The sequence below is a fragment of the Vulpes lagopus genome, chromosome 1 (genome assembly GCF_018345385.1).
Source record: "Vulpes lagopus strain Blue_001 chromosome 1, ASM1834538v1, whole genome shotgun sequence".
In the NCBI taxonomy this organism is placed as follows: Eukaryota; Metazoa; Chordata; class Mammalia; order Carnivora; family Canidae; genus Vulpes; species Vulpes lagopus.
In genome coordinates this window covers 103,198,316-103,213,985 of record NC_054824.1, presented here as the reverse complement: position 1 = coordinate 103,213,985, position 15,670 = coordinate 103,198,316, and the positions used below count along the sequence as shown (strand labels likewise).

At 39.2% G+C, this 15,670-nt stretch overlaps 1 pseudogene; it reads left to right on the top strand.

Annotated features, from left to right (window-relative positions):
* The first annotated feature begins 11,739 nt into the window (after positions 1-11,739).
* On the top strand, positions 11,740-15,119 carry LOC121487314 (annotated as a pseudogene).
* The last annotated feature ends 551 nt before the right edge of the window (positions 15,120-15,670 follow it).

The following is a 15,670-nucleotide window of genomic DNA, read 5'->3' as shown; positions in this document are numbered from 1 at the left end:
AAAGACTCCAAAAGACCAAGTCAGAAAAATTGTGAATGGGTTGGCTTAACGCAGGAAAAATGAGACAAGGGGAAAAACGTGAGAAAAGAATAGCATGTAGTATGTGGTCGATAATGGAGATTGTGAGCTGGTGCTGCCAATGGCAGGGAGAGTATGAAATGAAGCAAGAAGTGATGTTTTTGATGCCCTGAGGGATGCACCCTTGGACAAGGTATCCAAATTATAACTATGAATATTATATTTTACTTTTAAAATACTATTATTAAGTAAAGTTAAAAAAAACTTGGAGTTTTTGATAGAAAGGTCATTTGGAATCAATGAATGAACTGAATTAGAACATGTTTTTTAAACATACAAGTACATTATGTACTTACCCCTAACAGTTTGTCAAACTAGGATGACAAAAGAGCAACTGAAAAAAATAATTTGAATATAAAAGGGAGCATAGGCTATTATACTAAATGCTAAATTCCATCCTAGTAAATGATTTACTGAAAACAGGGGTTTCTTTTCCTAGTTTTTATGCTATTACTTGCACTATTTATGTTCATCATAATGAAAGAAAGAACTAACAAGTTGTGGTAATTAAGCCTACCTGAATATTTAATTAACCATTCCATAAGACGAGACAGCGGAAAGATTATTAATATTGGAAGCGTTGTGTATCTTTTCTTCTTCCTGCAAATCATTGATTTAACAGCTCTGCCCTACCGAGAGTTGCAGGTCTTACTCTCTTTGGAAAATATTTCAGAGTTTTAAAGGTTGTCTCATTTTCCATAAATAAGAAAATATAATTTTGGGGCACCTGGGTGCCTCAGTGGTTGGGCATCTGCCTTTGGCTCAGGGCACGATCCTGGGACCCAGGGGTCCTGGGATTGAGTCCCACACTGGGCTCCTCGCAGGGAGCCTGCTTCTCCCTCTGCCTGTGTCTCTGCCTCTCCCTCTCTCTGTCTCTCATGAATAAATAAATAAAATATTTAATATATAATCTTTAATATGTATAAATATTTAAAACTCTCTATTTTGTTCATTATGTGGGCCTATAAAGCATAAGCAACTATTGCTTATGCCTGCAAATTGCATTCAGAGCCTAACTTCTAAATAACAATAAACACATCTCAACAAAGGCCTAGCACAAAACTCATTCTTGGTGAATATCTAAGTGATCCATTGTGGAAATACTGAAGTGCCTTTTAAAATTATGTTCTTTCCAGTAAAAATTATGATTCCTACTCTCAAGATGGAATTTTTTTAAAATTAATGAATGTCTTCATTTTTTAAAAAAAGTAACTTTATAGCTTTAAGAAGTTACCTAAATAATAAATATTTTTTTTTTTTTAGTTACACACTAGATTACACCCTTAGAAATCATCTTTGGACATTTTAATAATACATTTTGAAATTTCTCTCCACCTTTATAATATTCTTGCCAAGGGAGATTTCTTAGATACATTTGATTTTTTAATATTTATCTGATAACTTATCTGGCTAAGACACTGTCAAGCCCTTTATTAAAATTCCACAGTGAACTGAAAAAGAAAACTTCTCAAAGTGCCTCACCAAACTAGAGAATGTCTGAAAACGGAATCCATATCCATAAAATCTAATACATAGTGAAAAAAAAAACAATATTCTTCTGAGTAAACATTGTCAAATTCACCTGCAGCATTCTACATTTTTTTTTTTTATCTGCAGAATGTTTCTCAGTGTCTTCTTAGGAAAATTTATGTTGTTGTTATTTTCACAGTTGAAATGTCTCCCTACACCCTTCCTAATGCAATTCAGCATTAATCAAATGCATGTGCATTTGTGAGGGAATTAATAATAAGATGGCTTCATTTCTTCTCCATGATTTCAGCCTACTAGCAGTAACTGGACAGAGAAATGGTGACTTCCAATGACAATTAGGTCACATGAAAATGTTAAGATAACAAGAACCTCGTTCTGCTCGAAGCCGTCAAAAATGAGTAAGCTGGCCAAAATGCTAAATAATAACTGCATGCTGAACGTGTCCTACTTTCGGCCTAACCATAAGATGCTGTTAAATATTTAAATGGAGAGCATGTATATAAAATATATATGTCAAATTTAGAGATGCATACCCAAAATATTTTGACTGTGTTAAAAGATTTTATGCATTAGGACATGGTAATATGATTTAATAAAATTTTACTACATTTTGGTCTACTCATTTCATTGGAAACAACCCAAATGAAACTCTGTGAAAAATCTCTTTACAAATAATCAAATAAAAGAGACTTACTAATCTCAACAATTTATTATCCCACCAAGTTAATATATTATACAAAAACTACAGGAAGAAAAAATTTTCAACTTTTAGATCGAAAAAGAAAAACAGAAGTTAAATATTTCCTTTTCGATCAAAGTGCTATGAACTTGAAAGGATTTGCAAAGTGGAAACAGGTGTAGTCAACTGTTGGAGTATTTTTAAAATTGTTTGACACGTTATAATAGTGTGATCCAGAACTGAAACTTGACAGCACTGTAAGCATTGGAAGATCATAAATCACTTTAGACAGCACACCACAGTCTTAGTCTTTGCACACTGAAACTGTTTTGTAATACTTTGTATTTTTCATATAAGAAAACATTAATATTTTTAACAGAAAGCTTTTTATTAATTTTGTTAAGATGAAAAAGCTTGGTATTATTTTGCTTCCTAATATGTAACATATCACAATTACTTATATACCATTCTCAATAGTATTGACAATAATTGTGATATGATTATTTGTTAGGAAACAAAATAATACTGAATCTAAAGAATAAGATGAAAATTTCACTTTCTTCCCATATACTCAATACATTATATATAATCCCATATTGTTTGTAAAGCAATTAAATATTTTTTTCTGTTTTGGCATATTTTATTAAAGGCTGGACATTTATGGATGATGATTTTAAATGGACTTCATACAGATGCACACATTTTATAGTTGATTTAATTGATGCATGACTAAAATCACAAAGAAATTAGAACAGTTAAAAAACAAAAACTGTCCTATTAATCTTGGTTTTGTAAGAAGGCCAATTTCATGTTAATGCTAATGATTTCATATTTTACAATGGCATTTTTCAATGTTCTCTTTTTTTCATAGAAACAATCTCAAAACGATTTTATTTATCACCATAATCTCATAGTAACACTGCTAGTATAAAATAATTCAGGTGAGAAAAATGGCATACGAATGCTGGCTCCCTACCTGCCCCCTGCATCACTCTTAGGGTGAGGTTCCCACTCCAACTACAAAGTGTCAAAAGTTAACAGTCATGCTGGTTTCTTAAAATTGTCTCATAGTGACTCAAAAGCAATTGCTATTGCCTTTCAGTATGTTAAGAAACGAGAATAAATTAAACCTATCATATATCAAAAATGGATATTTTCACATGAGCCAAAAATGCTTAATTATTGAAGAAATTTAATTAAGCAATTTGCTTTCCGTTAGCCCAAAGGGTGTCTCTGAAAACTCTACTGTTGACATACACATACTCAATTCTCAAAGAAATAGTAAACGATTTAACACTTTAAAAAACTACTTTTGTCAACGCTCTTTTGAGTTTTTAACCCCCTGGGGTCCCAAGACATCTCTGCTGTTTTCCATTTAATTCCCTCATCTCTTTTTAATTCCCTAGACACTTTTAACACTGCGCTATGCTTTCCTAATGCTTAATGATACTAACAATATATGCTATGACTTGATTTTTTTTTCTCTTCTCTAAGGAGTCCCTTTCTGTTGTGAAGTTTTCAAAATGTGAATACACTTCATGGATTGAAAACATCCAAACAGTCTCTAGCAGGAAAATATATAGCACACAGTCCTTTAAAAATGCATGCAATAACAGCTGGGATTTATAATAACGAATGAAGGAAAGATGAAGGAAATATACAAATCATAAGCTTCAAGAAACACATAAATCTTTATGACGTTTTATCATAACTCAGACAGAACGTTATCCTTTCAAAACCTGCCAGATCACGCCAGACATTATACCCGGTTTAAAACTCAGGTGCTTTGAAGTTATCTTTGAAGTCCTCCCGGGTTCGGAGCTTTGGTCCCTCCTCAGATCACAGCAATGCCTGCATTGGTTCTGTGCAGCCCTATTGTTTCCCTACAGCAATCATGGGGTCTTCTTCCCTTTAATACAAAACTATGTAGTTCTGTTATCTATGATAGGTAATACAAAAATGTTAAATATTTTTACATAAAAAATATTAAATGTGTAAGAGATAATAGAGTAAACTGAACTTGGTAGATCACAAAGAGAAAACTTTTTTTCCCCCCCAAACTACTGTCTCCTTCAAACTCACTGTCTACTTAGTTTTTCCTGCCTGCAGATGAAATTTGGGCCAGGATATGTACCTTTTCCCATATTAATTTATGTATTCATTGAAAAATTATTTCCAATGTCTACGTAAGTGCCTAACACTGGTCTAGATGCTTAGACACATCAGTGACCAATGCCAGAGTTTCCTGAGGAGCTTATATTTTAGTTGGGGAAAGGCATCAAAAGTAATTCTATGGAAAAAATTTAGATAATCAAGCCTGGTAAAGGGAATCAAAAGATCAAGTTTGGGGAAGTGAGGAGCAGGAGAGGAAGTGTTGGGGGAGGTCGGGATTTCGTATTAATTATGGCAGTCAGTTAGGCCCCACTGAAAATGGGGAGATATCGACAAGGTGGTGCCGTCAGCAAAATTGACATCTGGTAGAACAGATAGAACAAAAGCCTTAAGACAAGAACATATCCAGCAGGCTCGAGGCCCGGGGGGGGGGGGGGGGTTGCTGAGCTGGCCCAGTGGGGCTGGGTCCCAGGATGCTAGAGAACATGTTGGCCATTCTCTGGATTCAGGCTTCTAATCTGAGTGAAATGGAGACACGACATAGTTTTACCAAATTACATTTTGCAGGGATAACTCAGGACCAGGCAAGCGATGAGGGCAATGCAGACCAGGGAGGTGACAGCAGAGGATACTTTTTGAAGATAGAGCCACCGTCATTGCCTAGGAGATTTGCTCTAGAATGTGAGAGGAAGAAAGGAGACCCTAGGGGTTTCAGCATGTACACGAAGAAGAATGCAAGTGAAGCAGACATCCAGGGGACACATTATTTGGAATGTTAAAAGTTCTATACATGTTACATTTGTGATGCCTACAGGATAATCTAGTAAAGATGCTGAGTAAGCAAACGGCCATGTGGTCTGTAGTGTCGGAGCATGATCTGGCCAAGAGATAGAAAGATTGAGGAGTCATCAGAATAAAGCTTTCAAAGTTATAAGACTAGATGAAATCACCATGAATCTAGCTAAAAAAGAGAAGCCCACAAACGAGGACCTCGGCCATGCCAGCATGAATGGGTCAGTTAAGAAGAGAAGGAATTGACAAAGGCAACTGAACAACCGGTGAGCTGGGAAGAAAACCAATCAAGTGCGGTGATTTGGAAATAAAAATTTAAAGGGCAATGTAGAAGAAGTGGTCAGCCACACCAACGCTGCTGCTAAGTTCTAGACTTCCAGTAAAAATGACCCTTATAGCGTTAGAATTCAAATATATAGTCAGAATTACATTTTTGTTCCAAAAATTGGTGATCAAATTACCAACCAGCACGACTTTTAAATTTAAAAAGTCTATCAAAAATTACAGAGTTGCTTTTAGCACCTCTCTGCTGTCTGTTGAAACTCTTGATTTTAGGGGCATCTCAGGGGCTCAAGTGGTTGAGCGTCTGCCTTCGGCTCAGGTCATGATCCCTGGCTCCCTGGGATCGAGTCCTGCACTGGGCTTCCTGCGTGGAGCCTGCTTCTCCCTCTTCCTGTATCTCTGCCTCTCTCTCTCTGGGTCTCTCATGAATAAATAAATAAAATCTTTAAAAAATAAAAGAAACTCTTGATTTTAATAAAGACATTATTATTCCATACATGGGATGTATCTGAATTGGATTTCAGCACCAAAGTTGCCGTGATAGCAGTGGCTACTGAACCTGAATCTACAGTTTTTGGCATCCTCTAATTGCTTTTCGCTCTTGAATAGAAGGAATTTAGGAGTAAAAAAATCTTTAGCTCATTCTTCATTCTCTGAAAGCTTATAGACTGTTTCAACATATGTTCAATACCATATTTATGGCTGTGCCTGACTCAGAAAACTGATTGTATTTAATCCTCTTATTATTACCTTTGGGAATAATACAGAAGTGCATACTTTGAAATTTTTTTCCCTAATATTGAAGCTTAAAAGACCATAACAAAACTATAACGCAATAAAGTATGTCTGCCAAATGCCAATCAATCATTTTCCAAAAGGCTCTTTGGGGGAAATTACAGATAAAACTCTTTATAAGTGCTTTCTAAACATTAATTCTGGAGTTTTTCAAGAAAAATCTAAAAGCATTCTTAGATTTTTTTGAAGCATGAATTCATACTTGGTATCACCCTTCACTGATTTTCTCAAACCTGAAGCATCCTAAACCCAGGGTGCCTAGACATTATTTTGCCTTATCAGTAAAGATTACATATCTAGATTTTACAAAAGTGTTTCTAAGGTTTATTTTAAAGATTTCTTAATTAAACCTAATCATTTAAAAACCCTTTAAAAAATGCAAAAATTTTCCAAACCATTACTTTTATTATAAAAGCATTTTAACTTTAAGCAAAATAAAGATGATTTCTTTATAAAAGTAATGGATTTACTATAAAAAGCATTTTCATTTTCATAAGAAATAGCAATATAAATTATTAAACATACGGTACTACCCAGATGACTAGAACACACAATTAATCAATTTTCAATCTTTTGATTTTAGATTCAATTATGTCCATTTTATAAATAAGCAATAATGTTGCCCAAGTAGAAACTAATAGGTGTAAGTGAATACTGCCCCTTGGGAAGCCCCTCTGCTATTTGTGGCTCTAGAATATGAGTGTCAATCCTGAGCCTGCTATTTATGGTTTATATCATCTTTAGAAATTCACTTGGCCACTCAAGAGTCTTAATTCCTTCACTCATAAAATAGTAACATTATTCCATGTAAATAGCTTTTATTTTTAAGTGCATCATAGTTGAAAAACGTATAATATAAAATGTAAAACTATAACATAAAGAAAAAAATTCCAAACACTTCTGAAGTCTACTCTGGCAGACATTACTAGTTATATTAGTCAGGATTCTCCAAAGTAACAGAACCAATAGGATGTATATATACATAGAGAGATTATTTTAAGGAATTGGCTCATGTGAATGTAGAACTTGACAAGTCCAAAATCTGCAGGGCAGTTTGGCAGGCTGCAAATCCAGGGAAGAGTTGTTGTTGTTGTTGTCTTGAGTCCAAAGGCACTCCAGAAACAAAATTCCTTCTTCTTCTGGGGACTTCAGTTTTTTACTCTTAAGATCTTCAACTGACTGGAAGAGACTCACCCATATCATGGGAGGTAATGGTTTTTATCAAAGGCTACTGATTTAAATTTTAATCACATCTAAAAAAATACCTTCACAGCAACATCTAGAATAGTATTTGACCAAACAACTGGGCACTATAGCTTAGCCAAGTTGACACATACAATTAATCATGAGTGTCCACTCTTGGCCACTTAGGCAGCCACATACATCTCTTTAAATATACTCATTCTCAAAGTAAAGACTATAATGAGGCAATATTTACACCTTCCATTCCCCTATATACATCTGAAAATACGCAAAAACTTTTCCAGAAGAATATGTGAAGTCCTTAGGTGATGTTCACTCTTCTGTTCTATAACCTACAATTTAATTATTACGATGTTAACTTAATACATCTTATGGTATTATGAGAAGATAAGAAATGGGAAAAAATATATTGCTATACACACACATATTTATAACAATTATTGTCCTTGTTTCCGTACCTGGCCACAAGGCCATAGGTGGAATTTATAACTACTTTCTTCAATAAGCTATTCTGTATTCCTTTTGCAATCAGCATGCATGCCAGCTGGTCATCGTTCTTTAGCAGGTAGAAGTACTTGTAAATCTCCATTCCTGTGGGTCTGGCCCATTATGAGTCCTGCCTAAACCAAGCTGTAGTTTTTTACTGACTTTAACCACAAGGCATGGTAGTACTATAAGATGCTCTAAGGAAGCTCCTATATTCCAGATATGCTCTTCCTAACCACATAGAAGAGCAGTAGTGCAATTTCCTCTTTGATAATCAGAATCAATCATCTAGCCAATATGGTAAATATCTCTTTATTTGTTGATTCAAAGGCATAAGAAGTTCAAAGTGGTTAAGTGGCCATTTTAACTTTAGTTCAGTGAAAAAAACATTTTGGGGGCTCCTGGTGGAAGCATTTCTCCCTTTGGAATTAAGATTTCTTGACCAGAAGGGTATAAAGAGCATGTGGACAGGAAGAAAAAGTTTTACTATCAGATCATTAGAAGTAATAAGGAGTGGTTCTGCTCCCAATTTCTGCCCCTTAATTTCTGGATCCATGACTCCTGACTGTGGGAGAAGCAGCCCCATATGTTGAACACTGATCTAGAGTATATACAAACTCCAGCGAACCATGCCACGGCCGTATGAGGGGTTGCCACCTAGCTAGAACTACAACTGAGTCCTCAAAAGACCATTCCACCGCCACTCAATCAAGCCAGCTGCTTCACCCAGGTAGATCTTAGTAAGGCCCATACATTCAATGAGTACGGGCCTATTTGCTGCGGAGTTCTTCGATCAGAATCAATTCCATTTGGAATACCAGGAGCGTAAATAACGCAGTCGGTGGGTCCAGCTTCTTTTGGCAGAACCATTGCATGTAGGGAAGGCAAATCTGTATCCAGAATAAATGTCTATTCCGGGAAGAACAATATGCTGACCTTCCATGATGGACGTGCTCCAGTGTAATCAACCTGCCCCCAGGTAGCTGGCTGATAACTCCAGGGAACGTCTGCACATCAGAAGCTCCATGTTGGTCTCTGCTGGTGCCACACTGGATACTCAACAGTTGCTGCAGCCAGGTTGGCCCTCATGAGTAGAAGTCCACATTACTGAGCCCATATATAATCTGCCACCATGGCCATTTGTTCATGAGCTCACTGGGCACCGACAAGGACAGCCAGGAACAGAGGCTAACTGGTATCCACAGAATGGGTCACCCTAGCCACTTGATTATTAAAATCCTCCTCTACTGAGGTCACTCTTTGGTAAGCATTCACATGGGACACAAATACTTTCACACTTTTTACCCATTCTGAGAGGCCTACCCACATACCTCTTCCCTAGATCTCCTTCTTATTCATTTCTAATCATTTTCCTTCTGAGTCCTTCACTGTCTTGTCAAACCATTGGCCACAGCCCACGGATTGATAAACAATTGCAAAAAGAAAAAAAAAAAAACAATTGCATATTTAGCTATTTCTCCTTCCACAAAAAATGAACAACCAGATACGGTGTTAAAGTCCTGCCCACCAAAAGCATCTCCCTTTACTGCTGCCCATCAGAGATGTCCCACAGAAGGGCTATAGTGCTGTAACTGTCCACTTCCAGGTGGTGTCTGCCTAGCATACAAACCCATCTCTAAACCAGGCCCAAATTTTCTCCTTTTCAATCAATTTATCATAAATAACTTCCTATGAAGCCATAGCTGCAGGCTATGAGAAATAAGGCAATGTAACAGGGGTAGGCACCATGGGTATTTGGGTCTTTTCTTAACGGAATGTATTTGATCCACCAGAGCCTGTTTGACCCCAAGTCCATATGCACTCCTTGCATTTGATGGTGATGTGCTGCTGTGTGTACCCAACTTTATGGTGTAGTGGGTCTGACAACATCCAGTACATGATGCCATTTCAGGTTGCCTGGTAACATGGTGGCTCGTGGCTAGCACTGAGTCTCTACTAAGGCCTAAGAGCAAACCAAAAGCTGTTTCTCAAAAGAAGAGTAATATCCACAGAAGATGACAAGATTTTCCTCTAAAACCTGAAGGTTTTAAGCTGTTGTTCATCTATAGGTGCCTGCAAAGGCTCCAAATGAAATCCTTATTTGCAACTGACACACCAAGCACATTGGAGCTACTGATCACATGGCCCAAGTGCCAGAACAGCTAGTATGGCAGACTGGACCTGTCACAGAGCCTCCTCTTGCTCTGAACCCCTATCAAAATAGCAGTTTTTTTGTCACTTGGTAAATGGGCTGGAATAACATACACAAATGAGAAAAATATGTTGCTTCCAAAATCCAAAGAGACCCATTATATTTTACATCTCTTTTTTGATTGTTGGAGGGGCCAGATGCAACAACTTATCCTTCACTTTAAAACAGATATCTTGACATGGCCCACACCACTTGATCCCTAGGTATTTCACTGATGTAGAAGGCCCCTGAATTTTTGTCAGATTTATTTCTCACCCTCTGATACGCGATGTCTTACCAGTAAGCCTAGAGCAGTTGCTGCTTTTTGCTCAATGGCACTCAATGGCATAATGTCATCAACATAATGACCAGTGGGATATCTTGTGGAAGGGAAAGTGATCAAGATTCCTGCAAATTAAATTATGGCATAGAGCTAGAGAGTTGATATATCCCTAAGGTGGGATAGTGAATGTATATTGTTGGCTCTGGCAGCTGAAATCGAACTACTCTGCTGGTCTTTACTAACACAGATGAAGAAACCTTATTTGCCAGATCAAGACATGCAGGTACCAGGGAACATGCTAATTTGCTCAAGTAATGAAACTACACTTGGTACAGCAGCTGCAACTGGAGCTACCACCTGGTTATGCTCACAATGATCCACTGTCATTCTCTAAAATTCATGTTTTCTGCACAGCTAAAAGGCAAGCTGAATGGGAATATAGTGGAATCACCACTCCTGCATCTTTCAAGTCATTCATGGCAGCTGTGATTTCTGCAATCCCTCCAGAAATGAGATATGGCTTTTGATTTCCTATTGTCCTACATAAAGTCTCCCACTTTGCCTTTCCCAACTTATAACACTCATTTCACAGATCATGAAACCCGTATGGGGTTTTTGCCAGTTGTTAAGTATGTCTATTCCAATTAGGCATTCCAGAACTAGACAAATAACCACAGGATGGGCTAACGGACCCATTGGACCCGCTGAAATGGATCTGAGCTAAAAACAACCAAACAAACAAATAACAAAAACAACTGGGCTTCCAAAGCTTACTCTGCCTGGTAGGTCACAGTGGCATTTTGGGTGTCCTGGAAATAATGTCAGTTCAGAGCCAGTATTTAGTAATCCCTAAAAAGTCTGATTATTACTTTTTCCCCAATGCACAGTCACCCAGTAAAAGGCTGTAGGTCCCTTTAGGGAAGACTGGAAGTAAGAGTAATGGTATAAAGAGTAAGGGGTGGTGTAGCTGAGTCCTTACTCAAGGGGACTCAGCCTCCTTTTCATTTATGGGGTTCTGGGTCTATAAACTGGCTCGAGTCTTGGAAATAATTGAGGGACTATAACTCTCTGTTTTTATGATTCAAGTTTTTATGATGCAAGACTTTTATTTACTTGGGCCTATAACACTTTTGTGCATACAAACCCAGTAAGAATTTAGTAGATTTCCCATGTATTTCACTTCTAGGAACACCATGATTCAACCAGCCAATGCCATAAATCTTTACAAGTCAGAAGATTCTGATTACTGGTTTGACCTCGCTGTCCCTTATGATAGCCACACCCACCCAGCCTGTGGTGATTGACGGTTGCTTCTGGGCTGTTGCCACCCAAGATCCAACAAGCGCCATGCACTTAGATTTCCCAATTCATATCATTCCTGACCTACAGAGAACAGAGACCACAGAGGTCTTCAAAAATGCTGGACCTCACGAATCCATTTCTCAGAGTTGTGCTGACGGGTGTGTTCTTTAGATGCACCTAGGGTGGGTGAGCAGATCTTAGACGATAATTCCACTCCTACATTCTCATCTCCCTAAGCCTTTTTATTACTTCCTCTACTATATTCCAAGGCACTTCTGGTATTTCAACTGAGTGAATAGAGATCACCTTTTGGCCCGTATCTCAGCCAAACAACCAAACAAACTGTAGAGCCCTGTCTAACCCTTTGAGCTGCAACATTGAATCCAGAATCTCTGCTTATTAATACATATCAATAAATTCAGCTTGATCCAATGTTATGTTCCTTCCACCATTATTCAAAACCCTTAATGTCCATTCTCACACATATTCCCTGGCTTTCTGTCTGTATAAACTGGAAACATCTTCTAGTTCTTTGAGAGCACCTCCTTGGGGTCATACTTTGTACCTCACCTTTCAGTGCCTGCTGGGAAGTGAGTTTAGTCTAGAAGCAAAAAGGGGCTGTGACGGGTGGGTCGTAAGGAGAATCTGCAATGTTTTGCAGGGCAACTGCTTTACAGGAGGCCATTGGGGGTTCCTCCGGCACATCAGCATTAGCCTTCCCAGGTGGAGGTGGAACAGCCGGATCTATAGGCAAAAAAGACTCAGGATTATTAGAGGTTCATTGTCCGAAGCCTCACCAGATGGCTCCATTCCAGCTTTCAGGATTTCATTCCTTCCCAGTCAATGCCCTCGCTTTACCAAGACATGTTCCATGAGACTTGGAATTCAGTTTGTGTTGTCATTCAGCCAGTAGCAGGATGAGACCCTGGGTCTGGCTCTCAGCAATTTCTGTGGCTGTAGGAGAGAAAGGTTTCTGCCAGAGAAGACATAGAAAGTTTCACATTTCATTTATGTGGTGCTTAGCCTGGGAATTCAAATCCTCGAGCTCATCCTTTTCTTTCCCTACTTTTTCTAGCACGATTAGGAACAACCAGCTGATTTATACTTGTTAGTTTGATTTTACTTGTTAGTTTGACAAAAATGTTGTAAGGTATCAAATACGTAGCCACCCAAATGCTTGCCTTCTATAAGTATTTGACTAGGAGCATTCCAGATGATATTTTGCATGTCTTTTTGCCACATCACACCATGAACTATCATTTACTACTGGAAACATAGCCATTAGTGTTTTTACATCTAATCAGATTAGAGAACCAATTCCAGAAATGTCAGAATCAATTTGGAAAACTATCTTTAAGATTTGGTTCTCCTAGAATCACTCTCAGTGCCAAAATTAGTTTTTCAGAGAAACAGAATCAATAAGCTGTATATGTAGATAAAGAAAAATTTATTTTAAGAAGTTGGCTCACGTGACTGTGGGGACTGGCAAATCCAAAATCTGCAGGGCAGGCCAGCAAGCTAAAAACCCAGGTAAGAGTTGATGTTGCTCGCAGTCTTGGGTTTGGAGGCAGAATGTATTCCTCTCAGGAGGCCTCAGTCTTCTCTAAGGCCTCAACTGACTGCATGAAGCCCACTCACACCGTGGAAGATCATCTGCTTTACTCCAGGTCTACTGATTTAAGCGTTAGCCACATCTAAAATATACCTTTGCAGCAACATCAACACTTGTATTTGACCAAACACATGGGCACCATAGCCTGATGAAGTTGACACATAAAAATTAACCATCATACTACCCGATGTCTATTTTCCTTTCTTTTGTTAACTAACAGAAACTAGATGTTTAGAATTGCTGAAAACAATTATACCTCACAGCCTGTCTGACCAATGAAAGTTCAGCAGAAATCTCTAAGTATGGATTCCAGAAAACTCTTGAAAATGCGAGACTACTTTTTCACAATGGGTTTGCCGCCAGAACACAGGTGTCATGAAAACCACTGCTAAACCTAAACCAAAATGGGAAAGGAAAAGACTCACATCGTCGTCATTGGACACGCAGATTCGGGCAAGTCTCCACTACTGGCCATCTGATCTACCAACATGGTGGGATCAACAAAAGAACTATCGAAAAATTTGAGGAGGCTGCTGAGATGGGAAGGGGCTCCTTCAAGTATGCCTGGGTCTTGGATAAACTGAAAGCTGAACGTGAACGTGGTATCACCACTGATATCTCCCTGTGGAAATTCCAGAGCAGCAAGTGTTATGTGACCATCATTGATGCCCCAGGCCACAGAGACTTTATCAGAAACATGATTACAGGCACATCTCAGGCTGACTGTGCTGTCCTGATTGTTGCTGCTGGTGTTGGTGAATTGAAGCAGGTATCTCCAAGGATGGGCCGACCCGTGAGCATGCCCTTCTGGCTTACACACAGGGTGTAAAACAACTAAATGTTGGTGTTAACCAAATGAATTCCACTGAGCCACCCTATAGCCAGAAGAGATACGAGGAAATCGTTAAGGAAGTCAGCACCTACATTAAGAAAACTGGCTACAACCACGACACAGTAGCATGTGTGGCAATTTCTGGTTGGAATGGTGACAACATGCTGGAGCCAAGTGCTAACACACCTTGGTTCAAGGGACGGAAAGTCCCCGGTGACAATGGGAGTGCCCATGGAAGCACACTGCTTGGAGCTCTGGGTTGCACCCTGCCGCCAGCTCGTCCAACTGATGAGCCCTTGTGTCGGCCCCTCCTGGATGTCTACACAGTTGGTGGTATTGCTACTGTCCCAGTGGGCCGAGGGGAGACTGGTATTCATAAGCCTGGCATGGTGGTCGCCTTTGCTCTGGTCAGTGTTACAACTGAAGTAAAGCCTGTCGGAATTCACCATGAAGCTTTGAGTGAGGCTCTTTTGGGGACTCAATGGGGGCTTCAATGTCTAGAACGTATCTGTCAAAGATGTTTGTGGTGGCAACGTGGCTGGTGACAGCAAAAATGAGCCACCCATGGAAGCAGCTGGTTTCGCGGTTCAGGTGATCATCCTGGCCAGTCCAGGCCAAGTCAGGGCTGGGTATGCACCTGGGCTGGGCTGTCACACGGCTCACAGTGCTCGCAAGTTTGCTGAGCTGAAGGAGAAGATAGATCGTCATTCTATCTGGAAGTGGGAAGATGGTCCCAAGTTCTTGAAATCTGGTGATGCTGCCATTATTGAAATGGTCCCTGGCAAGCCTACGTGTGTTGAGAGCCTCTCTGACCATCCTCCTCTGGGCCATTTTGCTGCTCATGACATGAGACAGACGGTGGCCGTGGGTGTCATCAAAGCAGTGGACAAGAGGCAGCTGGAGCTGCAAGGTCCCCGGGGCTGCCCGGGAGCTCGGAGGCCGAGTGGGTATTATCCGCGATATGGGGCACCGCAGGCTTAATCCGCGGAGGCAGCAGGTCTCAGAACAGCTTGTGTCAATTGGCCATTTAAGTCTGATAGTAAAAGACTGGTTCCTGATGACAACGCACCGTAAAACCTTCAGAAGGAAAGGAGAATGTTTTGTGGGCCATTTGTTTTTTGTATGTGTGTGGCAGTTTTAAGTTATTAGTTTTTAAAATAAGAACTTTTTAATGGCAACAACTTGACCAAAAATCTGTCACAGAATTTTGAGACCCATTAAAACAAAAGTTTAGTGAGAAAAATAAATAAATAAAATAAAAATGAAAATGAAAATGCGAGACTAAGTTGGCATGTCATTTTGTCATCTTCCCTTGCTTTTTTCTGCCAAAGATGCAGAAACTATATGTGAGGGCTGGAAGGCAGTGGCGGAGGAGAACTCATCTTCTGAAATACAGAATAACAACATTGATAAGAATGCCTCACCCAGAACGTGGTGGAGCCGAAAAATAGGGGTTTGGATCCCTGAGGGTGGGGTGCAAGCACTGTACCTAGACTGTCAACTTCTGGGCTTCTTTCTGCTGAAAAAATTAA